This window comes from Puma concolor, chromosome A2 (genome assembly GCF_028749965.1).
Source record: "Puma concolor isolate L17-30 chromosome A2, mPumCon1.1.hap2, whole genome shotgun sequence".
Classification (NCBI taxonomy): Eukaryota; Metazoa; Chordata; class Mammalia; order Carnivora; family Felidae; genus Puma; species Puma concolor.
This window is the reverse complement of record NC_141668.1, coordinates 113520375-113532626: the sequence shown is the minus strand read 5'-3', so window position 1 is coordinate 113532626 and position 12252 is coordinate 113520375.

Here is a 12252-nt window from a genome sequence, read left to right as displayed (position 1 = left end):
ACATGGAGCCATACAGCCCCTTGAAATGTTGACCCGATACCTTGCTTCCAGAGTTCCCAGTAGCCTCCCCAGGTGAGTCAAGAATGTCACTTCCTGGCAGGTGCAGGAACCTCAGGATATCTCGGGGACCTCGTGAAGAGGAATTCGCCCAATTCCACAGATATTGCAGGCCTGTCTGACAGAAGTAACTGGCTTGGCTTCTGGCCCGGAGAGGCTACAAAAAGTTCAGTCTGGAGATTCCTGATAAAAGGTTCCGGCAGAGCAGACTTGAAAAGATCCTTATGATCCATCGCTATTCTTGCTGAACTTATGGAAACAATTGGGCCAAGGTTGTTAAAGCTGGACTTGTCCTACGAGTGAATTAGTCTCGATTTGGCCATCCCTGGAAATGAGGGTTTTTACAGAGACAAACTATGTTTCAAGAACGCATCGTTAGGGATGGTAAATCCTAGTTATGATTGTCTTTAAAAGTTTGTTGTTTGCCTAAGCTAGACAACTCGAGGTAAACTTTGTCACAGTAGCACAGGTATGGACAATCTTCTTGCTTGTTATTCTGCGGGAATAATAACCCCATGGGTATATGATTTAAACGACTGGAAGATGGGATGGATTCACCTATCAATAGACAGAGAGGCTAGTGGTTTATTCATCCTTCACTTGAGGCTGGGTTAATTCATAAATCTCTAAGCATGCAAACATGTCCCTCCTAAACCTGATCTGACAGTTACTAGAAACCTACCCCATAGAAACCCAAAAGACCTGGTTTATTCAAAGGATGGAAAGTCGAATACAACAGGGGATTTGACTCCAAAATAAAAGGGCTGCAGTCAAGTTACAGGGGCATTTTTCACGGGCTCCCGTATCTAAATGAAACCTGTACCCCCTTTCGCAGGAAATCCATGAGCACACGAATGTGCCTGCTTCTTCCTGTGAACCTGTGGAACACTTGTTCACACCTCTTGTGATGATGGCAACTTTCTTTTTCATTCTCTTTCCCCAAGTTCTACTAACAAGTCCTTCTTTCAATGGGCCATTCAAAAGGACCACCACAGACATTTGAGGTACAAATCAGAAAGACCAACCTCATTCCTGCTGCCTCTTCCCACTCTGCTCTGAGGATGCTTCCCGCCCGACATCTAACATCTCACTGGCAGCACCGGGAAACACTAAGTTTGTGATTTGCTCTAACCGGTCACCCCTGTTTTTCTCGGTTCCAGAAGAGTACCTCTGATTAATTAGCTGATTGCTTACTGAGCCAAACAGAGTCTACAGGATGGCTGTACATACATCACTTGTTACACAGTTGAGGACTTAAATGACTCTCAACATACCATTATAGTGTTAAATACGAACATAACTCGATTGCAGAAAACAGTTCTACAAAATAGAACGGCATATGTGCTAACTGCTGCACAAGGTGTAACTTATACTCTCATCAAAACAAAATGCTGTGTGTACATTCCAGATGACCACAGAAACATTTCTGGATTTCTCACTGACATGAGTACTCCAACTTGGAGCTTTAAACAATCCCTTTCCTGTAATGATTGGTTAAACTCCTGGACTGGAGGAGGTGCGTCAGCTACCAAAGGACTTCCATTTGGGCTGATCTTTCTAGTGGTTCTCATTCTGTTCTGCTTTTTCTCCCATGTCTCTCTGCCTGGCACCAAGACTCCATCACTGCAATCACTTCAAGCCAACACACGATCCTTTTTACTCAAGGAGGTTCATACACATTGCCCACGGTGGATTCAGCTGCCTCTGCCTTTTATAACTCCCCTCTATGCTCCCTGACTGACCCATATTGACCGAGATAGGTAGGGACAACTCTACGCCCTTGCTCAGCAGGAAGAAGCTACAGAAGATGAGACCTTCCGCCTGCAGCGACCCTAAAGATTCCAGGGTCAAAACTGCTCAGGGGGCAGGGGGGATATGATGAGGGAGCATAAGGCAGGCTCAGGGCAAAATCCAGGCTGGCACCGTCCCTCCCAGGTGGAATGTGTGTGTTAGTCCTTGGACACTCCTGGCTCCCCAAGAACAAAGGAAAGGGGTTTAAATGCTTGCCGTGGTCATGTGGGAAACTAAGGCAAATGAAAACTTAAATTCCCTTACTGCCTGCAGCCCATTGACAAGTCCATGAAACGGGCAGAGTGACCTCCCTCTAGGAGCTCAGCTGTCTGACAGGATGACATTTTGGTGGGGGCAAAAGAGAACCTTAGCTTCACATGATCCCAACCTCGAGGACCCTGCAAATCTACTTCATCTCAACCCCCGCAACATATATGCTGGCAATCATCCTCCACGCTTATGGCCTGCCCAGATCCATCTAAAGGGTCTCATGGCTGAGGTTTCATTAAACGGCAAGAAACGGCATATTTGTGGCAACAGCTAGCCCCTCAAGGTCCTGGAACCTTGAGTCCTAGAGTAAGTCTCCAAGGAATTCTGGCTCTCTCCCTAACCCCCTCCCAACCTGAGGGTATCTAATGAGCTACCCGTCACGACGCCAGTGCAGCTCTCCCTGTCCATGGGACCTGTCCCCGTGCTTTAATAAAATCACCTTTTTGCACCAAAGACTTCTTCACGAATTCTTGCTTGGCCATCGGCTCCAGACCCACGAACCCCCCATCACTCCAAAACTTCACCACCTCCACCTTGTGCTTCCTACAACTCCAAATCCAGCAGGTCACTATCCCACCGACACTCCTCCAGCCTGTGAAGCTGTTCTGGATCTGGTCCCACCCGTCGCCCTGGCCAATCTCCTGTGCCATGTCCCCGGGCTTCCTGGAGCTCAGCATCGTTCCCTGCACTTAAAACGCAGGGACGGGGCTCCTGGGTGGGCCTCAGTGGCTCAAGCGTCCCACTCTTGGTCTTGCTCAGGTCATCATCTGTTTTGTGAGCTGGAGCCCCGCGTCGGGCTCCGAGCTGATAGCACAGAGTAGACTTGGGATTCTCTCTCTGTCCCTCCCCCACTCGCACTGTCCCTTCTGTTTCAAAACAAACATTTAAGTCCCTTTAAAGTTAAAAAACAAAATAAAATAAAGGCACGGACACGTGGCTCTCTTATGGCTCTCATTTATTTGCATTTTTTTGGGGTTCTATTTTATTATTCTTTTTGAATAAATTTTTGAATTTATCAAGAGGTTTGAGAACCTGATTTTTTGGCTCTAGGGACATCCTCCCTGGCTGCCTGTATTCACTGTTGGTGTTGGAGTTTGTGGCTGGTGAGTTGCATCTGGGCCCGCTAATCGTGGTCCCTATGCTGGTCCCTTCGGAGGTCAGACTACTCCGCTCTGAGGACAGGCCTGTGCTGGAACAGGTTGTGATGGAGCTCCAGCAGCGGACTCTGTTTGGTGTCCTGATCGTGGGCTGGAGAGTTGTCAACGTGTACCACATGTTTTCACTCTCCAGGGACATGAAAATCAAAGCACCGTGTTCCCTGTTTTCGATATTTCGTTCCGCTTCCCAGAAGACTTCCCCCTCAAACGGCTCAAACCCGGTGGCCAAGCAGTACCAAACCACCCCCAGGTTCCAAGGGTCTGCGGGAGGGGTGTCCTCCCTTTGCTGCAGGAAGAGTCGCGGGGCAGAATAAGGGGGGCTGTCCCAGAAAGTGTGGAGTTTGTAGCCAGCAAACTGGATGCTCAGTCCACCTCCCGTGTGTTTTACCTTCAGCTTCTTGTCAAAAAGCAGTGTCTCCAGCTTCTGATACTCGCCGATCATACCTTGTTGGTGGCAGTACTCCACAATCGATAACAGCTGGCAGAATTTGTCTGGAACCTCCTCCGTCACTTGGCCACGGTGCGTAAAATGGTCACACAGGTTGTCTCTGCTTACACATTTTGAAAGGAGGACTAACGTTTCCTTGGTGTTGATCACCTCGAGTGACTTGACAATACTTGGGTGACTTGAGGTCTTCATATTCTGGGCTTCACGACAAAGTCCCTGGAGGCCAGCGGGGTCCTTCTGGGTTTTCCTGATGAACTTCGCATCAGTCCGCTTCCCGATTAGGATGTGCGGGACCAGCTTCATCGTGGGGACGTGCCCTCACTGGTGGTCTCGGGGATCTCGAAAATACAGATGTCCTCCTCACCAGCGGTAATGGCCTTACGCCCCTGAAGGATGGTGACCTACTAACTATACTAACGCTAAATAATGCTAATTACACGGACTATGCTAACCAACAATACCAACCTACAAAATTTGCCAATACTAACAATACTATGCTTATGAACTATACTAACAATATGAACTGTACTAACAATATGAACTATACTAACTGTACTAAAATGCTAACACAAAAAAAAAACAAATGAAAAACACACACGCGCACACACACTCACACACACACACACACACACACACACACAAAGAAAATGAAGGGAGGAAACGAAGAAAAATTGAGAAAAAGAAAAACTAAAAAGGAGAAAAAAAGAAAAAAGTAAAAACAGAAAAAGGCAAAAAAAATTGGGAGAGAAAAGGAGTAGAGAAAAAAGAAAAATGAAAATAAAAAAATAAAGAAACAAAATGAAAAAAAGAGAAGTCGAAATCAAACTAGCTAGGGTCAAAGGCCGACAGGTCACCAAAGCTTCCTGGGCTGTAAAGACCAAACACCCAGCCGAGCCAGGGTCTTATATAGACAGGTCTTGCCATGACTTCACAATGGGGCTTTGTGAGGGCACAGCAAGAAATGGGCCAATGCAATCATGGCTGGGGATGTCTGAGACCACAGTGGTTTTCCTCACTTTTTATTCCCAAAACCCCTTTACTCAATAAAAAAAAAAGACCCCCAATGGGCTTTTTGTTTGTTTGTGTGGGCTTTTCAAGATTGATATTTACTTTGTTAGAAATCAAAATCTATAAGATGGTTCAGTGGCCTTTCACTTCAAGTTTAGAAAACTGTAATTTTGGCTTGTATAGACCTCGTAATGTCTACACTTAAAATACCCAGTTCCTGGTCTCAAAATGGTGCTACAACATATAAGGAAATGTTGTGTTGTGTACAACACGATAAGGCTCATTACTAACATCTATAAAGCTCAGAGGAAGATTGCTTTTCATCATATTTTCACTGATAAGGTTGTGAGGAGATTTCTCATCAGAAACCTTGGAGGCTAGAAGGCATGGGTTCATGTGTTTAAAGCATTGAAGGAAAAAAGCTGTCAGGCAAGAATCCTACATTTGGGAAAACTGTCCTTCAAAAATGAGGAAGAAATGAAGACATTCCCAGATCAACCAAAGCTGAAAGCCTTGCCCTGATGACTAGACCGGCCCTGCAGTGAAGGGGGTCCTTCAGGTTGAAATGAAAGGGCACTGAACAAGTAACTCGAAGCCTTCTGAAGAGATAATCTCCGGTAAAAGTAAACAGACAGACAATTATGAACGCTAGTACTGTTATGACTTTGGTCTGTAGCTCTACCTTTTGTTCTCTATGTTAAGAGACTGATATATTTAAAAACCTAATTATTCATCTATGCTTTTGGACACAAGATGCATAAAGATGTAATTTTGTGACATTAACAACTGACAGAAGGTGGGGTCAGGGCTGTAAAGTAGCTGAATTTTCATGTGTTATTGAGGTTAAGCTGGTATAAATTGACATTACAATGTTGTAACTTTAGGATGTTAAAAGCAATCCCATGGTAACCACACACAGCTTCTCTCCTTAAACCTCATGAACCAATCTCTGCTAGCTTCAGACATTTCTTCTGTGGCTTCCTCACCTCTCTCAGCCTTCACAGAATTGAAGAGAGTCAGGGCCTTGCTCTGGATTAGGCTTTGGCTTAAGAAAATGTTGTGGCTGATTTGATCTCTTATCCAGACCACTAAAACCTTCTCCATATCAAAATAAGGATGTTTTGCTTTCTTATCATTCACACATTTACTGGAGTAGCACTTTTAATTTCCTTCAAGAACCTGTCTTTTGCATTCACAACTTGGCTAACTTTAGCATAAGAAGCCTAGCTTCCAGCCTCTAGTGTGGCTTTCAACATGCCTTAATTGTTAAGCTTAATCATTGCTGGCTTTTGATCGATTTAAAATGAGAGACATATGACTCTTTTTCACTTGAACACTTAGGGACCAGTATAGGCTTATTAATTGACCTAATTTCAGTTTTGTTGTGCCTCAGGGAATGAGGAGATCAGAGGAGGAGACATGGGGGGGAATGGCTGGTTAGCGGGACAGTTAGAACACACATAACACTTTGTGGTGTCCCCAAACAATTACAATAGTAACATCATAGATTACTGATCACAGATCACCAAAACAAATATAATGAGACAGTTTGATGTATTTTAAGAATTACCAAAATGTAATACAGAGACGTGAAGTGGGCAAATGGAGCCGACAGACTTTCTCAATGCACAATTGCCATGGAACTTTAATTTGTAAAAACTGTGGTATCTGCAAAGCATAATAAAGTGAAGCACAATAAAACAAGGCATGCCTGTATTTTAAAGGAGGAATTTTTTTTTTAGGCCTTTCCTAAACTAGAATAAAATTATGCACCCAGAGCGGGGAAAAAACATTCTAGGGGTGTCTGGGTGGCTCAGTTAGGCATTTGACTCTTGAATTAAAAAAAAAAATTAATGTTTACTTATTTTTGAGAGACAGAGACAGAGAACAAGGGGGGAAGGGGAAGAGAGAGAGGGAGACATAGAATCTGAAGCAGGTTCCAGGCTCTGAGCTGTCAGCACAGAGCCAGCACGGCTTGAACCCATGAACCAGAAGATCATGGCCTGAGCCGAAAACGGATGCTTAACCAATTGAATCACCCAGGTACCCCAGCATCTGATTCTTGATCTTGGCTCAGATCATGATCTCACGGTTCGTGAGATCAATCCCCACATCAGGTTCTGCACGTACAGTGCACAGCCTGCTTGGGGTTCTCTCTCTCTCTCTCTCTCTCTCTCTTTCTCTCTCTGCCCCTCCCTTGCTTGTGCATGTGCACTCTCTCTCTCTTTCTCAAAATAAATAAATAGGGGCGCCTGGGTGGCTCAGTCGGTTAAGCGGCCGACTTCGACTCGGGTCATGATCTCACGGTCCGTGGGTTCGAGCCCCGCGTCGGGCTCTGTGCTGACAGCTCAGAGCCTGGAGCCTGTTTCAGATTCTGTGTCTCCCTCTCTCTGACCCTCCCCCGTTCATGCTCTGTCTCTCTCTGTCTCAAAAATAAATAAATGTTAAAAAATAAAAAAAAATTAAAAAAATAAATAAACATCAAAAAAAAATAAAAACATTATAATATAGATGTATAGTCCTTCATTATCCAGGCTATAAACCAATTCTTTGAGGAATTGAGGATGACTGTCCTTATCTTACAAATCTTTGCAAAACGAGAAATATAGCTCTAAAAGCATTTCAAACTCCATCTATTCCTTTTTACCAATCCTGAAACCCAAGTACAGCAAAAATTCTGACCTTAGAAAGCCAAAGTTCTTGAGAGAACTTGCATTAAGATTACTTGTCAAGAACACGGGGAGCCTGGGTGGCTCAGTCGACTGAGCGTCCAACTTCAGCTCAGGTCATAATCTCACAGTTTGTGAGTTCGAGTCCCACGTCGGGCTCTGTGCTGACAATTCAGAGCCTGGAGCCTGCTTCAGCTTCTTTGTCTCCCTCTCTCTCTGCTCCTTCCCCGCTCATGCTCTGTCTCAAAAATAAATAAACATTAAAAAAATTTTTAAAGAAAAAAAGAAGATTACTTGTCAAGAACAAATACAAATCTTGGGGCACCTGGGTGGCCCAGACTGTTAAGCATCCTACTTCAGCTCAGGTCATGATCTCACAGTTTGTGGGTTTGAGCCCCACGTTGGGCCCTGTGCTGACAGCTCAGAGTCTGGAGCCTGCTTCAGATTCTGTGTCTTCCTCTCTCTCTCTGCTCCTCCCCTGCTCATGCTCTGTCTCTCTCTCTCAAATATAGACAAAAAAAAAAAAAAAAAAAAAAAAAAATTAAAAAAAAGAACAAATACAAATCTTAAGTGACCTCTAAAAGGTTTTAGCCATCTGCACAGACACACCTAGAACTTATTCCAATTGTTATTTTATAACTAGTGAATTTTACATTATCATACCTATTTCATGGCTAAAGTTTTAAAGTGAAACTGTAAGTTCTCTGTGTCTGTAATTTAATTTAATTTAAGAGAGAGAGGGAGAGAGAGCATGAGCAAGGGAGAAGGGCAGAGGGAGAGAGAGAGAATCTAAGCAGGCTCTGTGCTGAGCAGAGGGGCTCTGTGCCTACGTGGGGCTCAATCCCATGACCCTGGGATCATGACCTGAGCTGAAATGAAGAGTCTGTTACTCAACTTACTGAGCCACCCAGGCAACCCGGTCTGTATTTTTAGATGTGTCTATATATGTATATTGTAGATTTGTAGCATTTTATCCCTGTGAATGGTATTACCAAAATTAATTTGTAAAAGAACTTTATTTAGTCGGCTTGCAGAAAACGAAATGCTTATAGTTCTTAGAAATATAACAGAGAGTAATCCAAATGCTTGCTTGCTTTCTTGATAAAGTTTATTTATTTTGAGAGAGAGAGCACATGTGCAAGCAGGGGAGAGGCAGGGAGAGAGGGAGAATTCCAAGCAGGCTCTGTACTGTCACTGTGGAGCCTGACACAGGGCTTGACCCCACAAACTGTGAGATCATGACCTGAGTCCAAATCCAGAGTCGGTCACTTAAACAACTGAGCCACCCAGGCACCCCTGGAAAAATATTTGGTATTAAAGCTAGTTTAAGTTTGTTGGTTTAATCAAAATAGGCATATCTTCATAGCTATCAGCATAAAATATAAGACTTTTATTCTACCTAGGTTTACCAAAAGTCAAATGAGCTCAAGTAACCTCTAGTACAGAATTTGTCAGCAAAAAAGATAACTTACGATGATGGCTAGCTGTTTAATGTCTCAGGAAATTTTCCCAAGTAGTCTAAACATAATTGTTAAGAACAAGTGAATTACATAGATATAAGATAAACATTTATAAATGAACTTTTCAACAATATTTATGTTTTATTGTTTGTCTATTTAAAGAGTTCCTCCAAATCTTGTTGGTAACTTAAAACTTTAGAGGTTTTGCTAAGTTCAATTAAATGATGTATAGTCATTAAATATCTAGGTCATTTCCAAATAAGACAAAATATCAAATATTAATTGTCTCTTCTGTCTATAAAAGCCTTCCATTTTATATACCTTGTTGGATGCTGCTCTACTCATGAATCTTGCCAATTAGATGTTCAAATCTTATTCAGCTGAGTTTTTAATAGTATTATGGAGGAACTAAAGATATTTGGGTCTTTTGATAAACATGTGTTGTGTAATGTTGAGATTATACTGTGAAGAAGCATATGTTTTTCTAGGGGCACGTGGGTGGCTCAGTTGGTTGAGCGTGCGACTTGGGTTTTTCAGGTCATGATCCTGCGGTTTGTGGTTCCCAGCCCTGTGTTGGGCTCTGCGCTGACAGTACAGAGCCTGCTTGGGATTCTCCGTCTCCCTCTCTCCCTGTCTCTCCCCTGCCCGTTCTTTCTCTCTCCAAAATAAATAAATAAACATTAAAAGAAAAGAAGCATATGTTTCTATAGATTATAAAACATATTCATAAATTTGCCAATCTAAACAATGCTGGTATAATACAATTCACTAGTGCTTACTCTTAGTTCTCACAAGAAATGAAGATTTCTAAGTGTTAAAAATTCTAAATTTCTTTTAATGTGTATTTATTCTTGAGGGAGAGAGAGACAGAGTGTGAGTGGGGGAGGGGCAGAGACAGAGGGAGGCACAGAATCCGAAGCAGGCTCCAGGCTCTGAGCTGTCAGCACAGAGCCTGACTCGGGGCTCGAACTCACTGACTGCGAGACCATGACCTGAGCCGAACTCAGATGCTTAACCGACTGAGCCACCCAGCTGCCCCAAGTTAAGTGAGTTTTAATATCAAAAGTAAGCTGGTGCAAAATTAGAATTGGGTTTCTCGCTTTTAAAAGGGCAAAGTTTTCCTGGACTTTTGATTTGTTTTTGATAACAGACTGCAAAAGAAGTTTCTTTACCTTTTATAATAATCTGCCTAGAAAGCAGAGATTCTGTGTTTTATCAAAATAATTTTCTGTGCTTTATCAGATCTTTCATTGGTTTTGCTCATAACTGCATACCATTTTTGTATTTGTCCTTAAAATCTTTTGTCACTTCAGTTGAATAAATAATTAAGTATTATTTCATAGTGATCTGTGATCCTATTTGGTCAAGTATTCAAACCATTCGATATTTTTGACAAAGTTTCCAAAATAAAATTCTCAATAAAATCTTTTTTGACCTCAAACTAAGTTTTGAAAATTTCTAGAGGGTCCCTGGAATATCTCAAAAGATTCGTTCTCTCCTTATACAAAGAGAGCTGGTACACTAATTGGGCTTATTTGATATGTTAACTTACAAGGGAAGGATTGTCAAATAAGTAATGATAAACGTTCTTAGATTATATTGTATGTTATTGATATTATTAACAAAGTATTTTAGAAATTGTATGAAATTAGTAAAATTCTGATATGTACTGATATACCATGTTTTTTTTTTTTTAAACAGAGCCTGGCGTGGGGCTCAAACCCACAAACCGTGAGATCATGACCTAAGCTAAAACCAAGAGTCAGACACTTAACCATCTAAGCCACCCAGGTGCCAACCTCAAGATTTGAAAAACTCAACATGAGATTCCTTTGTTTTTATTTTTATTTCTTTAAGTTTGTTTATTTATTTTGAGAGAGAGAGAGTGCACATATGAGCAGGGGAGGGGCAGAGAGACAGGGAGAGAGAGAATCCCAAGCAGGCTCCATGCCGTCAGCATGGAGCCTGACATAGGGCTCCATACCACGGAGCTGTGATATCATGAGGTGAGCCAAAATCAAAAGTCAGATGCTTAACTGACTGAGCCACCCAGGTGCCCCCAATCTGAGATTCCTTATGAAAAGTTCCAGCAAAGTAGATTTTAAAAAGCCTATATGATCAATCACTATTCTTGATGCACTTATGTAAATAATGAGGCCAAGTTGATTGAAACTAGACTTGATTTGCAGATGAATTAGCCTTGTTGTGACTGCCTTTGATAAAAATAGGGGTGATTGTACAGAGAAAAACTATGTTTCAGTAACACACGTTTGTGGATATCAAATTCTACTGCTGTTAATTCTCTTTGAGATTTTGTTTTCTATCTGTAAACTGGACTAGATCCTAATTTTTCTAGTTTCCTCCAATATTTGACTACAAATCTCCAGACTAATGTTTCCAGCTTTTCTCCCACCCTTTTGACATGGAATCCTTGAGAACTAAAACTGCCATTTTTCTAAAGCCATGCAAGCTAAAGTTGGACAACTTGATATAAATTTCAGAGAAGTCACCACAATTGCTCACGTATGGACAATCTTCATGCTTGTTGCAGTGTGGCCCCTCAGAAAGACCACCAGTGACAAACTACAAACCAGAAAAATCTATCAAAGTGCCTCTAACTGAAGATATTTTGAGCAAGGCATCTAGAAATCTTCCTGACTCACTGCCTTCAGAACTCAGAAACTGGGATAACAGTCTGCTCCAATCATTGGTCATTGTTTTTCTTTTGTTTCCATAGAAATGCCGCCTGTTAAATACCTGACTGTTTGCACCATAGCCCTAACTTTGGGATCCCACCTGAATCAACACCTCCTGAAATGAAGTACAACTGTTTAACTGAACAGACTTATTCTCAGGACTAAGAGACTGGTTCAGTGAGATGGAGCCATCTACCAACTCAACTTCAGGACTGTGAAACTTCTTGGGGAAGTTTCCAAGGTGGAACTGAGGGGAAGAGCAAATTACGTGACCCCAAAATATGTCATTTTGTCTTGTGGGTTATTTTGAGCTGAAGGCAGACTCAAGAAAAACTTTCAGTTCTCCCTAATCACCTAAAAGAATTTAGGTAGGGGACCTGGCCCAGAAAGAGAGCTATTATTAGAGATAAATTTTTACTTGAAAGACCTATCTGGATGGCAGGGCAAACATTCATTCTTCTTATTGTCCTGTCACCCACTTTCCCTTTGAAGCCCCAGGTCCCTATCCCATTTCTTCATTCAGTATGGCACGTAAGCCTCATCTGATGGTCTTGTCTTTGGGTCTCATATTCTGATGGGACTTCTATGTGTATGTCATTAAATGTTTTCCTCCTGTTAACCTGTTTTATATCAACTTACCAGCCAAAGAACCTAGAAGGGTAAAGGAGGAATTCTTCCTCCCAATGTAAAAAATAT